The 12,720-nt window shown below is 43.7% G+C and overlaps 1 protein-coding gene across 1 annotated transcript in view; it reads right to left on the bottom strand.

The window, feature by feature from the left end:
- Positions 1 to 12,720, bottom strand: part of ADAM12 (ADAM metallopeptidase domain 12) — a 771,113-nt gene that overhangs the window by 203,368 nt on the left and 555,025 nt on the right. The gene's annotated exons all lie outside the window — the stretch shown is intronic.

Here is a 12,720-nt window from a genome sequence, read left to right as displayed (position 1 = left end):
TTCAAAAAACTTCATTTTTCTCTCATTAACCCCTTTCCTACAATGGACGTACTATTCCGTCCATGTGACCTGGGACCTAAGTCCCATGGACGGAATAGTACGTCATGCCCTTTAATGCAACATCGCGACTTAAGTCACGGTGATCGCATTAAAATGCCGACGTCATCTTACATCAGGATAGATGGCCTCAGCATCCCAAGCAGTCTCCGCCCTGGCCCGCCCCTCTGTGAGCTGTGATTGGCTGTTCAATTCAGAACAACCAATCACAGCGCTTCTCATTGTTTCAGCCAATCAGATTGTATCTATTATAGATAATTTGTGCTTATTCTGACTTATTTGTTTTCATGTGTGATTTCTGTATGTTCACAGCTACTAGTCATAAGCAAATGGATTACCGCGCTTGAGACCAAACGTGGTTGTCTCAACTCCAGGAGGTTTTTAAGGAGGATACTCCTGGTATTTTTAATACGAATGGTGGTGATGCAAAGGAACAAATTGTAAAACTCAGGACGCTGCTACATAGACGGACGAGATTGTGGTGGAACAGGGCCTCCTTGGGACAGTACCTTACTTGTGCTTTAATTCCAAGAGGTTTACGGGTGCAAATTTTTCCAGCATTCCCAGTTGAGGATCTTATTTTCAAAAAAGAGTGGGAAGAGACTGCTAATAAATGTTCCCGGGGCTTTATGGAATTGTTGGTCAGATTGGATGAAAAAAACTTGGGAGACCTAGAAAAAGAAATTGATAGTATCCAAATTTAATTGAAAGACAGCTTAACTACTGATGCTTTGGTAAAATTGAATGGGGATCTTGAGAAGGATCTGACAAAGTGAGAACAGGAAATAGGTACGGTTAAATAAAAAAAACTGCAGAGAGACAATTCAGACTTTTTGGAAAACAGAGTTTATAGATGGAAAAACAGGACAATCAGGGCACGACCTACCCTACAGTCACGCTCTGGTTCCTTGTCCTCCTTAATTTCAGCTGATGAAGCTAGTATTAAATCAGATCAGATAAAGACTTCAGGGACTGACAATACTAGAACTGCAGTTTCTACTAGAATTACCAGAGGGCGTTATGCCAATAAAAGAAGGCAACATACATTGCCTATGTATGAACGCAAGGCTAAAAATTATGGACTGCAGGTAATAAACTTGTCCTCCCACATTCTTTCGGAGACACAGTTGGAAGTGTTGCAATTTTGCCCTAATTTTGTACGTTACAATGGTTTTGATTTTTTTACAGTCTTAAAAGACTTACACATTTTTTGCCGTAAATTGATCCTACGGAAATTACACCATCGGACTGATGGTGACTTAAATATGATGGAACAACAAGCGGTTGCTGATTTGGAGGATCATTTGAACGAACAACAACCTGATAACGTAGGTATTGCACTGCGTTCGATCGTGCCACGTTCACTTACATTCCCTCCCTTGTCATTGTGTCCCCAAGTGGAGATCTTTTGTAAATTGGTCACTGAAGACTTAAGAGAAAGATCAAAAAATATATGTGAGGACAACTTGACTGTACCACAGAGACGAGCTTTGAGAGAATTGCAATCTCTTGATTCTGTGGTTATAAAACCTGCTAAGGGAGGGAACGTGGTGATCTGGCCGATGGAAAAGTACGAAAAAGAGGTACTTCGCCAGCTTAGGGACAAACTTATCGTATTTTGCCCTGCAATCCCACTGTGTCTTTTTCTTTGGAATTGAAGACCATTCTTGATCATGCTGATGAGTTGGGCATTGTCCCGAGGAAGATTTTGGACGCCCTTGTACCTTAGTACCCTAAGGTACCTACTTTTTACCTACTACCGAAGGTGCATAAGGACGTCCAGAATCCCCCTGGAAGACCTATTGTCTCTGGCGTAGGGGGGTTGAGTGAAAATATTTGTAAATTTATTGACCACCATCTAAAACCTTTGGTCGAAACACTCCCCTCCCCTGTCAGGGACACTACAGATGTTCTTACTAAGGTCGATGGATTGTCTTTGGAGGCGGATATGCACTTAGTTACTATTGACATTGAGTCATTATATACTTCTATCAGACATAGCGATGGCCTTCGGGTGGTCCGCTTCTTCCTCGAGACTGCCAACTGGGATGGCCATATTTTGGATTTTATTTTGGATTTATTGGAATTTGCATTGACAAAAATTTTTTTTGTTTTTAAAGACAAATTTTATTTACAGTTACAGGGGACTGCGATGGGCGCGGCATGTGCCCCGGCCTATGCAAACCTGTTTCTGGGTTTTTGGGAGGCAGGTTTTCTATGGGGATGGGGCACACGCCGCCGACCAAGTGGTGGGTTGGTTCCGTTATATTGATGATTTATTGATGATATGGAGGGGTGACGGGACCAGCCTATCCAATTTTATGCAGTCCCTTAATGTAAATCCATTCAATCTTAGATTTACATTTAAATATCATGCTAAATGTATTGATTTCTTGGATATAACATTTTGTGTTGCGGAGGATGGGTCCATTGAGACCGATTTATATCGTAAGGAGACGGCGGTCAATTCTCTTTTACATGCCTCCTCAGCGCATAATTTTTCTGTGATTTAAAGCCATCCCAGTTGGCCAATTCTTGAGGAACAGGCGGACCTGCTCAACTATGGCCCGCTTCGAACGGCAGTCTGCCTCCCTTACAGAACGTTTTCAAGACAGGGGGTATAGTAACCGATGTATCAGGGAAGGTTATAGACGCGCTAAACGCACAAAAAGGGAGGAACTACTTGTGCCTTCTAAAAAGAAAACTGTAATGGACTTTAATGAAGTGAGATTTATTTCAACCTCTAATTGCCGCTGGGATCGGATTCGTGATACATTGAATAGACACTGGCCGGTTTTACATACGAACAAGTCTCTGGCCGAAAGTCTACCACAGCGTCCCTTGATGGTACAACGCAGGGGGAGGAATCTGAGAGATTATCTTGTTAAAAATCACTACACAACAAAATCACAGTTACTTTCAATATGAGTAACCCTAGAGTTGGATGCTTCCCCTACGGTACCTGTGTCGCGTGCCCCAACATTCTGAGAAGTGGGACCTTTAGTACCTCTGATGGGAGCAGGGAGTTTAAAATACATGAGAACATCTCATGTAATACCACATATGTGATATATTATGCAACATGCCCCGCTCCCTAATCTATGTGGGTCTCACATCAAGGTAGTCGAAGGTGCAGACACGCGAACATGTACGTGACATTCTAGCTGCTAGGGACACTGTGGATCTGACTCTACTTAAGACGCTGCCGAGACATTTCTTTTGTGTCACCGTTGTGATCCCAGCGGCCTTAGGGTGCGGGGTATTGATAGAGTCCATGGTGGTGTCAGGGGTGGCAATCTGGCCCGCCTGTTGGCACAACGTGAATGTAGGTGGATTGTCACTCTTGACACCGTGACACCGAAAGGACTCAATGAAAAACTCACCTTTGTTTCCTTCCTTTGATGGGCTCCCCTTCCTATATCTTTGTGAGAAATTTCCTGTTCCCTCTTTGGTGATGTCCACCCATCTCTGTTTGAGTCTTTGTGGTAGCGTCCTTTTTTATTAAAAACATATTTGCATCGTCGTCCCACGTTTTTATATATGTTATATTTTTTTAATTATGTCATCTCTCTTAGTTTTCTTTATAGTCTTTGCCTTGCTGGGTATTTATCCTTTGGAATTTGTGCTTGATACGATACAGCATCATTCAACATTTTAGTGAAGCCTATGATGTTCACGTAGGATGGTACTCAGTATTCAAGCAGAGTCAAAGGAGTCTTTATTTGGACAAGAAGACTATTTTTGTCTTTTTCTTCCTTGTTGTCTTTTTGCCCATACACATTTATATTTTTTTTTATTATTTTATTTTTTTATTTTTCACTTTTTTCACTCTTTTGCTTTACACACATTTTTGTATATTATCATCTTATTGTGAATCAAGTGTATTCTCCTAATATTGCACTCTTTTTGTGATAGGAATATATTACCGTGTACTGTCACTTTAAATATGCACGCTTGCACTTTATATTATTATATGTGATATCAATTTTATGATATGTTGCTATTTGCCTATATCACATTCTTGTGTTTTATTAGCACCTGATCACTTCAGCCCTTTCACATTTTGGGCTGTATTTACATTGTATGTACTTTATATTTTCTTATGGGCTGACATTTATCTTCCCCAAGATGGCTGCCGCTATGATCTTCTTTGTAATGGCGGTTGAGATGCGCACGCGCGGTTGGCCTCGCACCCCTCCTACTCTCCTCTGTGGCTATCTACGTTAGTCTGGTGCGCATGTCTCTGATGTCAGCAGGTGGATTTCCACCTACATGCGCGCCGCTTATTGACGGCCACGGAGGTGGGAGGAAACTTTTCTGGCGTGTGACGTCATCGGCGCGTGTGCCCGTTATATCGGCACTGATTGGCACCATTATATACAATCCTAGGGGTATGGTGCTTCTCTATACCCTTTTTGAGAAAGAACCTAACGCGAAACGCGCGTCAGGGGGTTGCAGGGAGGTACACTGACGCACTAGCCACTATGGGTAAGCGGTACTCTTAATATGCATGGGCATATTGATCTGACTATTGTCTTGTACTATGCTATTGTATATTTGCTCATTTCTTTGTACAGAGATATTGCTTTGGACTTGCCCTGTTACATTGTAATGCTGATGTGCACATTCACGATTTTTGGTCGCAGTGTTATCATGTGTACCCCTGTATTGACCGCAGTATTTTTCCCTTTTCTCCTATTGTAAAGGCCTTATTATTGGCATGTATATATATATATATATATATATATATATATATATATTTACCTATGTGATTGAATAAAGTATTAATTGCTTTTTATTGGATGGTGTTTTGTTGCTCCGTTTTCTTTTTGTTTAATATATTCATAGTGGGAGCATTTCCATTTCTCCACTTTTTGATAGGCATTATGCCTTAGTCTTTGGATTGAAGTCATGTCTTCAGAATCTATTATAGATAATTTGTGCTTATTCTGACTTATTTGTTTTCAGGTATCCTGAAGAAGCCTGAAATTCGGCAATATTGGAGTGTTGATATTTTATACAACACTCCAGTGTTCCGAATGGTCATGGTCCGGACGCGTTTTCAGGCCATCCACAAGTTTCTGCATTATAACGATAATGCACAGTGTCCCACACGAGATGACCCCAACTTTGACCGTCTGTTCAAAGTTCGGCCGGTCATCGAACATTTCAACAAAAAGTTTGCTGAAGTGTACGTGCCCCAAAGGAACATCTGCGTGGATGAGTCCTTGGTCCATTTTAAGGGCAGGCTCGGATTCCATCAATACCTGCCCAGTAAGAGGGCCAGGTATGGAATCAAACTCTATAAGCTGTGTGAGAGTACCTCAGGGTATACTCACAGGTTTAGAGTGTACGAAGGAAAGGACACCAGGATTGAGTGTCCTCCTGACCTGGGAGTGAGTGGGAACATTGTGTGGGATTTGGTGCACCCTCTGCTGGATAAAGGTTATCACCTCTACACTGATAACTTTTATACCAGTGTCCCACTCTACAAATCCCTCTCTGCGCGAGGTACCGCAGCTTGCGGTACTGTCCGCAAAAATCAGAGAGGCCTCCCGAAGACGCTACTTGGGCAGATGCTCCAAAAAGGAGAGAGCAGGGCCCAATGTAGCGACCACCTGCAGGTGGTCATGTACAAGGACAAGATGGATGTCCTTCTCTTGACCAGCATACACGGTGATGGCAGCGCCCTCAGCACTGTACGGGGTACCTCTGCACAGGTCAGCAAACCTGAATGAGTGCTGGGGTACAATAAAAACATGGGGGGCGTTGATTGCTCCGATCAACTCCTCCAACCGTACAATGCTTTGAGAAAGGCCAAGGTGTGGTACAAAAAGCTGGCCATGCACATCGTCCAATTGGCAATGCTCAACGCATTCCTGCTGTCACAATGTGCACACCACACCGATACATCGTACCTTGAGTTCCAGGAGGTAGTGGTTAAGGCCCTGATGTTTGGCACTCTGGAAGGAGCGGGCCCCAGAACTTCTGGAACTGAAGGTGCTCGTATTGTACCAGGTCAGCATTTCCCGGGGGAGGTCCCGCAAACTGGAAAACGAGGTAAATCACAAAAAAGGTGCCGAGTGTGTTACAAAAATGGAATACGCAAGGACACCATTTATCAATGCGACACCTGCCCCGAAAAACCTGGCCTGTGAATGAAGGACTGCTTCAAATTGTACCACACCTCAATGCACTACAAAATTACTTTACTGGAAACATTAGATTTGTTGGGGCACATCTAGATAAGTTCCTTGGGGGTCTAGTTTCCAAAACAATGTCACTTGTGGGTTTTTTTTACTGTTTAGGCACATCAGGGGCTCTGCAAATGGAAAATGACGCCCGCAGACCATTCCATCTAAGTCTGCTTTCCAAAACGTCACTCCCTTCCGATCCCCAACGTGTGCCTAAACAGTTTTTTCCCACATATGGGGACCAGCATGCTCAGGACACGTTGGACAACAACTTTTGGAGTCCAATTTCTCCTGTTACCCTTGGGAAAATTAAAAATTGGGGACTAAATGATCATTTTTGTGGGCACAAAATAGGATTTTTTATTTTCACGCCTGGGCAGTATAAACTTTAGTGAAATACTTGGGGGTTCAAAGTTCTCACCAGTCACCACATATCTAGATAAGTTCCTTAAGGGGTCTAGTTTCCAAAATGGGGTCACTTGTGGGGGGTTTCTACTGTTTAACCACATCAGGGGCTCTGCAAACGGAACATGACGAACGCAGACCATTCCATCAAAGTCTGCATTCACTTCTTCCCTTCTGAGCCCCGATGTGTGCCCAAATAGTAGTTTTCTCCCACATATGGGGTACCAGAGTACTCAAGACAAATTGGACAACAACTTTTGGCATCCAATTTCCCCTGCTACCTTTGGGAGAATAAAAAATTGGGGACTAAACAATCATATTTGTGGAAAAAAAAAGATTTTTTATTTTCACGCCCGGGTGTTATAAACTCCTGTGAGGCCCTAGGGGGTTCAAGGTGCTCATCACACATCTAGATAAGTTCCTTAGGGGGGTCTAGTTTCCAAAATGGGGTCACTTGTGGGGGGTTTCCACTGTTTGGGCACATTGGGGGCTCGTCAAACGCAACATGGTGTCCAATCTCAATTCCAGCCAATTTTAGGATGAAAAAGTCAAACAGTGCTGCTTCCCTTCCGAGCCCTGCCGTGCGCCCAAACAGTGGTCCCCCCCACATATAGGGTATCAGCGTACTCAGGACAAATTGGACAACAACTTTTGGGGTCCAATTTCTCCTGCTACCTTTGGGGGAATAAAAAATTGGGGACTAAACGATCATGTTTGTGGAAAAAATATGATTTCTTATTTTCACGCCCGGGCGTTATAAACTCCTGTGAAGCCCTAGGGGGTTCAAGGTGCTCACCACACATCTAGATAAGTTCCTCAGGGGGTCTAGTTTCCAAAATGGGGTCACTTGTGGGGGGTTTCCATGGTTTAGGCACATTGGGGGCTCATCAAATGCAACATGGCGTCCAATCTCAATTCCAGCCAATTTTAGGTTGAAAAAGTCATACGGCGCTGCTTCCCTTCCAAGCACTGCCGTACGCCCAAACAGTGGTCCCCCCCACATATAGGGTATCAGCGTACTCAGGACAAATTGGACAACAACTTTTGGGGTCCAATTTCTCCTGCTACCTTTGGGAGAATAAAAAATTGGGGACTAAACGATCATGTTTGTGGAAAAAATATGATTTTTTATTTTCATGCCCGGGCGTTATAAACTCCTGTGAAGCCCTAGGGGGTTCAAGGTGCTCACCACACATCTAGATAAGTTCCTTAGGGGGTCTAGTTTCCAAAATGGGGTCACTAGTGGGGGATTTCCACTGTTTGGGCACATTGGGGGCTCGTCAAACGCAACATGGCGTCCAATCTCAATTCCAGCCAATTTTAGGTTGAAAAAGTCAAACGGCGCTGCTTCCCTTCCGAGCCCTGCCGTGCACCCAAACAGTGGCCCCCCCCACATATAGGGTATCAGCGTACTCAGAACAAATTGGACAACAACTTTTGTGGTCCAATTTCTCCTGTTACCCTTGGAAAAATTAAAAAATTGTTGCTAACAGATCATTTTTGTGACTAAAAAGTTAAATGTTAAGTTTTTCCTTCCACGTTGCTTCTGCTCCTGTGAAGCGCCTGAATGGTTAATAATCTTTTTTATTGTAGTTTTGAGAAGCTTCATTGGTGCAGTTTTTAGAATGGTGTCACTTTTGGGTATTTTCTGCCATATAGACCCCTCAAAGTGACTTCAAATGTGAGGTGGTCTCTAAAAAAATGGTTTTGGAAATTTTGTTGTAAAAATGAGAAATCACTGGTCAACTTTTAACCCTTATAACTTCCTAACAAAAAAAAAATTTGTTTCCAAAATTGTGCTGATGTAAAGTAGACATGTGGGAAATGTTATTTATTAACTATTTTGTGTCAAAACTCTCTGGTTTAAGGGCATAAAAATTCAAAGTTTGAAAATCGCAAAATTTTCTAAATTTTCGCCATATTTCCGTTTTTTTCATAAATAAACGCAAGTTATAGCGAAGAAATTTTATCACTAAAGTGAAGTACAATATGTCACGAGAAAACAATGTCAGACTTGCCTAGATCCGTTGAAGCATTCCAGAGTTATTACCTCATAAAGGGACAGTGGTCAGAATTGTAAAAATTGGCCCGGGAATTAACGTGCAAACCACCCTTGGGAGTGAAGGGGTTAATGCACACTCTGCACCCCCATCATGACTGAAAAAAAACAGAACTGCAGAAATGTTTGCAAATCTATTCAGAAAGAAAAACTGAAATATCACATATTCATAAGTTTTCAGACCCTTTGCTCAGTATTGAGTAGAAGCACCCTTTTGAGCTAGTACAGTCATGAGTCTTCTTGAGAATGATGCAACAAGTTTTTCACATCCGGTTTTCATCCAGGATATCTCTGTACTTGGCAGCATTCAAGTTTCCTTCAATTGCAACCAATCATCCTGTCCCTGCAGCTGAAAAACATAGCACGATGCTGCCACCACCATGTTTTACTGTTGGGATTGTACAGTACTGGGCAGGTGATGAGCAGTGCCTGGTTTTCTCCACACATACTGCTTAGAAATAGCACCAAAAGTTCTATCTTTGTCTCATAAGACCAGAGAATCTTATTTCTCATAGTCTGGGAGTCCTTCATGTGTTTTTTTAGCAAACTCTATGAGGCTTTCATATGTATGGCACTGAGGAGAGGCTTCCATCAGGCCACACTGCCATATAGGCCCAACTGGTGGAGGGCTGCAGTGATAGTTGACTTTGTGGAACTTTCTCCCATCTCCATACTGCATCTGTGGAGTTCAGCCACAGTAATCTGGAGGTTCTTCTTTACCTCTCTCACCAAGGCTCTTCTCCCACAATTACTCAGTTTGGATGGACGGCCAGGTCTAGGAAGACTTCTGGTGGTCGCAAACTTCTTCCATTCAAGGATTATGGAGGCCACTGTGCTCTTAGGAACCTTGAGTACTGCAGAAATTTTTTGTAACCTTGGCCAGATCTGTGCCTTGCCACAATTCTGTCTCTGAGCTCCTTGGCCAGTTCCTTTGACCTCATGATTCTCATTTGGTCTGACATGCACTGTGAGCCGTGAGGTCTTATATAGACAGGTGTGTGCCTTTACAAATCAAGTCCCATCAGTTTAATTAAACACAGCTGGACTCCAATGAAGGAGTAGAACCATCTCAAGGAGTATCACATGGAAATGGACAGCATGTAACTTAAATATGAGTGTCTGAGCAAAGGGTCTGAATAATTATGACCATGTGATATTTCAGTTTTTCTTTTTTAATATATTTGCAAAAATGTTCAATATTTCCGTTTTTTTCAGTCAAGATGGGGTGCAGAGGGTACATTAATGAGAAAAAAATGAACTTTTTTGCATTTACCAAATGGCTGCAAAGAAACAAAGAGTAAAAAATTTAAAGGGGTCTGAATAATTCCGTACCCACTGTTGAATAGAAAACTCTCCATGAGCTCTGAAGCTGACTTTCCATATATTATGGGAAGAATTCCAAAAATGGCAACCAGATTAATTCCTAGAATCAGGGACCTGTAAAGACATATTACCTGTGTCTCCAGAGGGAAGGCCTAGGGGGCACTGCACGAGGAACGTAGTCCAGCCAGGAGGCAAACGGACACCGTGACATGCGATGTACACTGGAGCAGGACCTCGCGGAACTCGAGACTGCTGAGGAAGCAGTCGAGGGGTGGAGCCAACCCACGCGAGCAGACGGGAGACGGCTGTCAAAGATGTACTGGTGAGGTAGTCAGGAGAGCCGAGGTCAGAAGCCAGAGAGACGTGTAAGAGCCGAAGGACGAGACAGGAGAATGGTGGAGGACGAGCCGAGGTCAGAAGCCAGACGGACACGCGGGATCCAGAGGGTAAGAAGGCAGAAGCGGAACCAGGAACTAGCCGAGTCATACACGGGCAAACATACACACACAGAGGAACAACGATATCAAACAGAGAAACCTGGGTCAGCTGCTCAAGCCGAGTAACAGAAGTATCACTGACTCAGAGCCTGCAAGCAGCAGGTCTAAATAGCCCTCCTCGAACCAAAGAGAGGCCATACAAAGTTAACCCCAACCAAACCAGGATGGGAGAAAAAAATCCCTTCCTGAATCATGACAGGACCCATCTCCAGTGTTCAAGCAGCTATAACCCGCAACATTATTTCACTTAAAGGGGTTATATACTTTTACAAAGTGGTGACTAAATAATTGCTTAGTTGAACAACAACACACACAAATGGCACTCACCTTCCCAAAGTCCAGCTACAGCTTTCTGTTACTGCTCTGATTTTTGTGTGTTGGCTCCAGAGGTTACATCATGACTGTAGAGCACATTACCGCTGCAGTCAATCACAAAGCTCAGTGGCTTTGTTGATATAGATGGCATGAACCGCTGAGCTCAGTGATTGGGTGCAGTGGTGAAGTGAGCTGTAGTCACCACTGCATCAAAACACAGAGACTGGAGCAGCAGAGGAAATCTGGTTTTGGAACCCGAGGAGCACAAGTACAGTGTTATATCTTACTTTACAACAATGCAGTCATTGACTAACCGTTATACCTGCCAAGTCCACCAACTTACAGGGATGCTCTTCCAAGAGGACATTGATCAAAATGCTTTCTCCATAGACATAACTCCACCATGCCTTTCCTCTCCTCCTGAAAGTGTGTTTGTGAAGTCCTCAGATGGAACATTTTAACCACAATCACCACAAAACAGAAACTTTTTTGCTCAAGGTTTCAGGAAGTCCTGATGGCATCCAGGAGGTTTGACAACTCTTCAAGGAGTTCCCTTTTCTATGTCAAAGATGCCATAAACACACTGTATGCATGTCACGACTCACGATCCATTTTTGGACCTGTGTCAGTGTGGGCCTCTCATATATAAATTTTTTTTCCTTTCTGGCCATCGGGGATTAATGTCAGTTTTTGCCCCCGGTGGCCGCTGGAGTTACTACAACCTTAAGTTCGTCTGCTGGTGGGTTTTCCCGCCGGTGGCCACTGGTGTTACTGCATTGTATTAATTATCTATGCAGGTGGGTGCCCCTCCCACCTCCCTTTATAAGGCCACCTGGTGATGCAGCTCACTGTTGGTAATACTGGTCATTTGGAAGCCAACCGTTCTGAAGAGTGACGCTATCTTGAGCAGTGGTGTTTGCAGCTGATTTGGAGCAGTGGTTTTCTTGCTGGCAGCTGTGTTCAGGTCCCTTACTCTGCGGTCCAGTGCATGACTGCAGAGCCAGCTAAGTGTTGTTTGTTTTTCCCTGTCTGTTATTTTCCCTGGTGTCTTATTAGTACAGCGGTGGGACCAGTGTCCGCACTTGCCAGTTTCCTAGTAAGGGATAGGTGCAGGGTAAGTGAGGGACCTAGGTATCCTGGTCAGCGACACGTTGAAAGAACCTGTATAGGGAACGTGAGGAGAGTTCAGGGCTCGTTCTTAGGGGAGTCCAGGAGGTGTCCTTTTCCACCGTTCCCTATTGCAGGGCCCACTGTTGTAATTGTTTCCCCGGTGTCCCCTTATTTGTTTTTGCAGGTTTTGTGACCGACCGATCGTCGGGTCGCGTCATGCAGGGCCAGTCGCCCCGTGACAACGTGCTTGGTTTCTCAGTTGGAAGAGAGAAATAAGCCTCCTGCTAGACTATAGCCAACATATCTAATGTTTCATTCCCTCAACATCTACTGATGGTGGGTCAATCAGTAGATGTTCGGATGAGCAGCTGTTATGCAACACAGACAGATGGTGATAGCATATAAGGGTGACACAGATGGAATAATGAAGGCTTTTGTGGCTTGAGGAGCAAAAATGGAACCTCAGGAAGTGATGAAGCAGATTTGAATCAAAGGCAATAGATATTACAGAGCTGTAATCCAGAAGGAAGTTACATAAATTCAATGATTTAGTTGAGCTGAGTTTGCAGCAGAATCCAATGCGGATCTGACACAGTGGTATAGCAGAATTGACTCTGTGACAGGACTGAGCTTGACAGAAAGTCCAAAGCAAAACACAGCAGTATAGAAGCGTTAACTTGAAGAACTGAGATGGTCAAGTGGTTAATGCAGCGTTGGTGTAGGGAAGCAGACTACAGTACTGATGTGTATGTCAACTACC

This window comes from Dendrobates tinctorius, unplaced genomic scaffold (assembly GCF_039654945.1).
Source record: "Dendrobates tinctorius isolate UK_male_01 unplaced genomic scaffold, ASM3965494v1 ptg000196l, whole genome shotgun sequence".
In the NCBI taxonomy this organism is placed as follows: Eukaryota; Metazoa; Chordata; class Amphibia; order Anura; family Dendrobatidae; genus Dendrobates; species Dendrobates tinctorius.
This window is presented reverse-complemented; position numbering and strand designations above follow the sequence as displayed.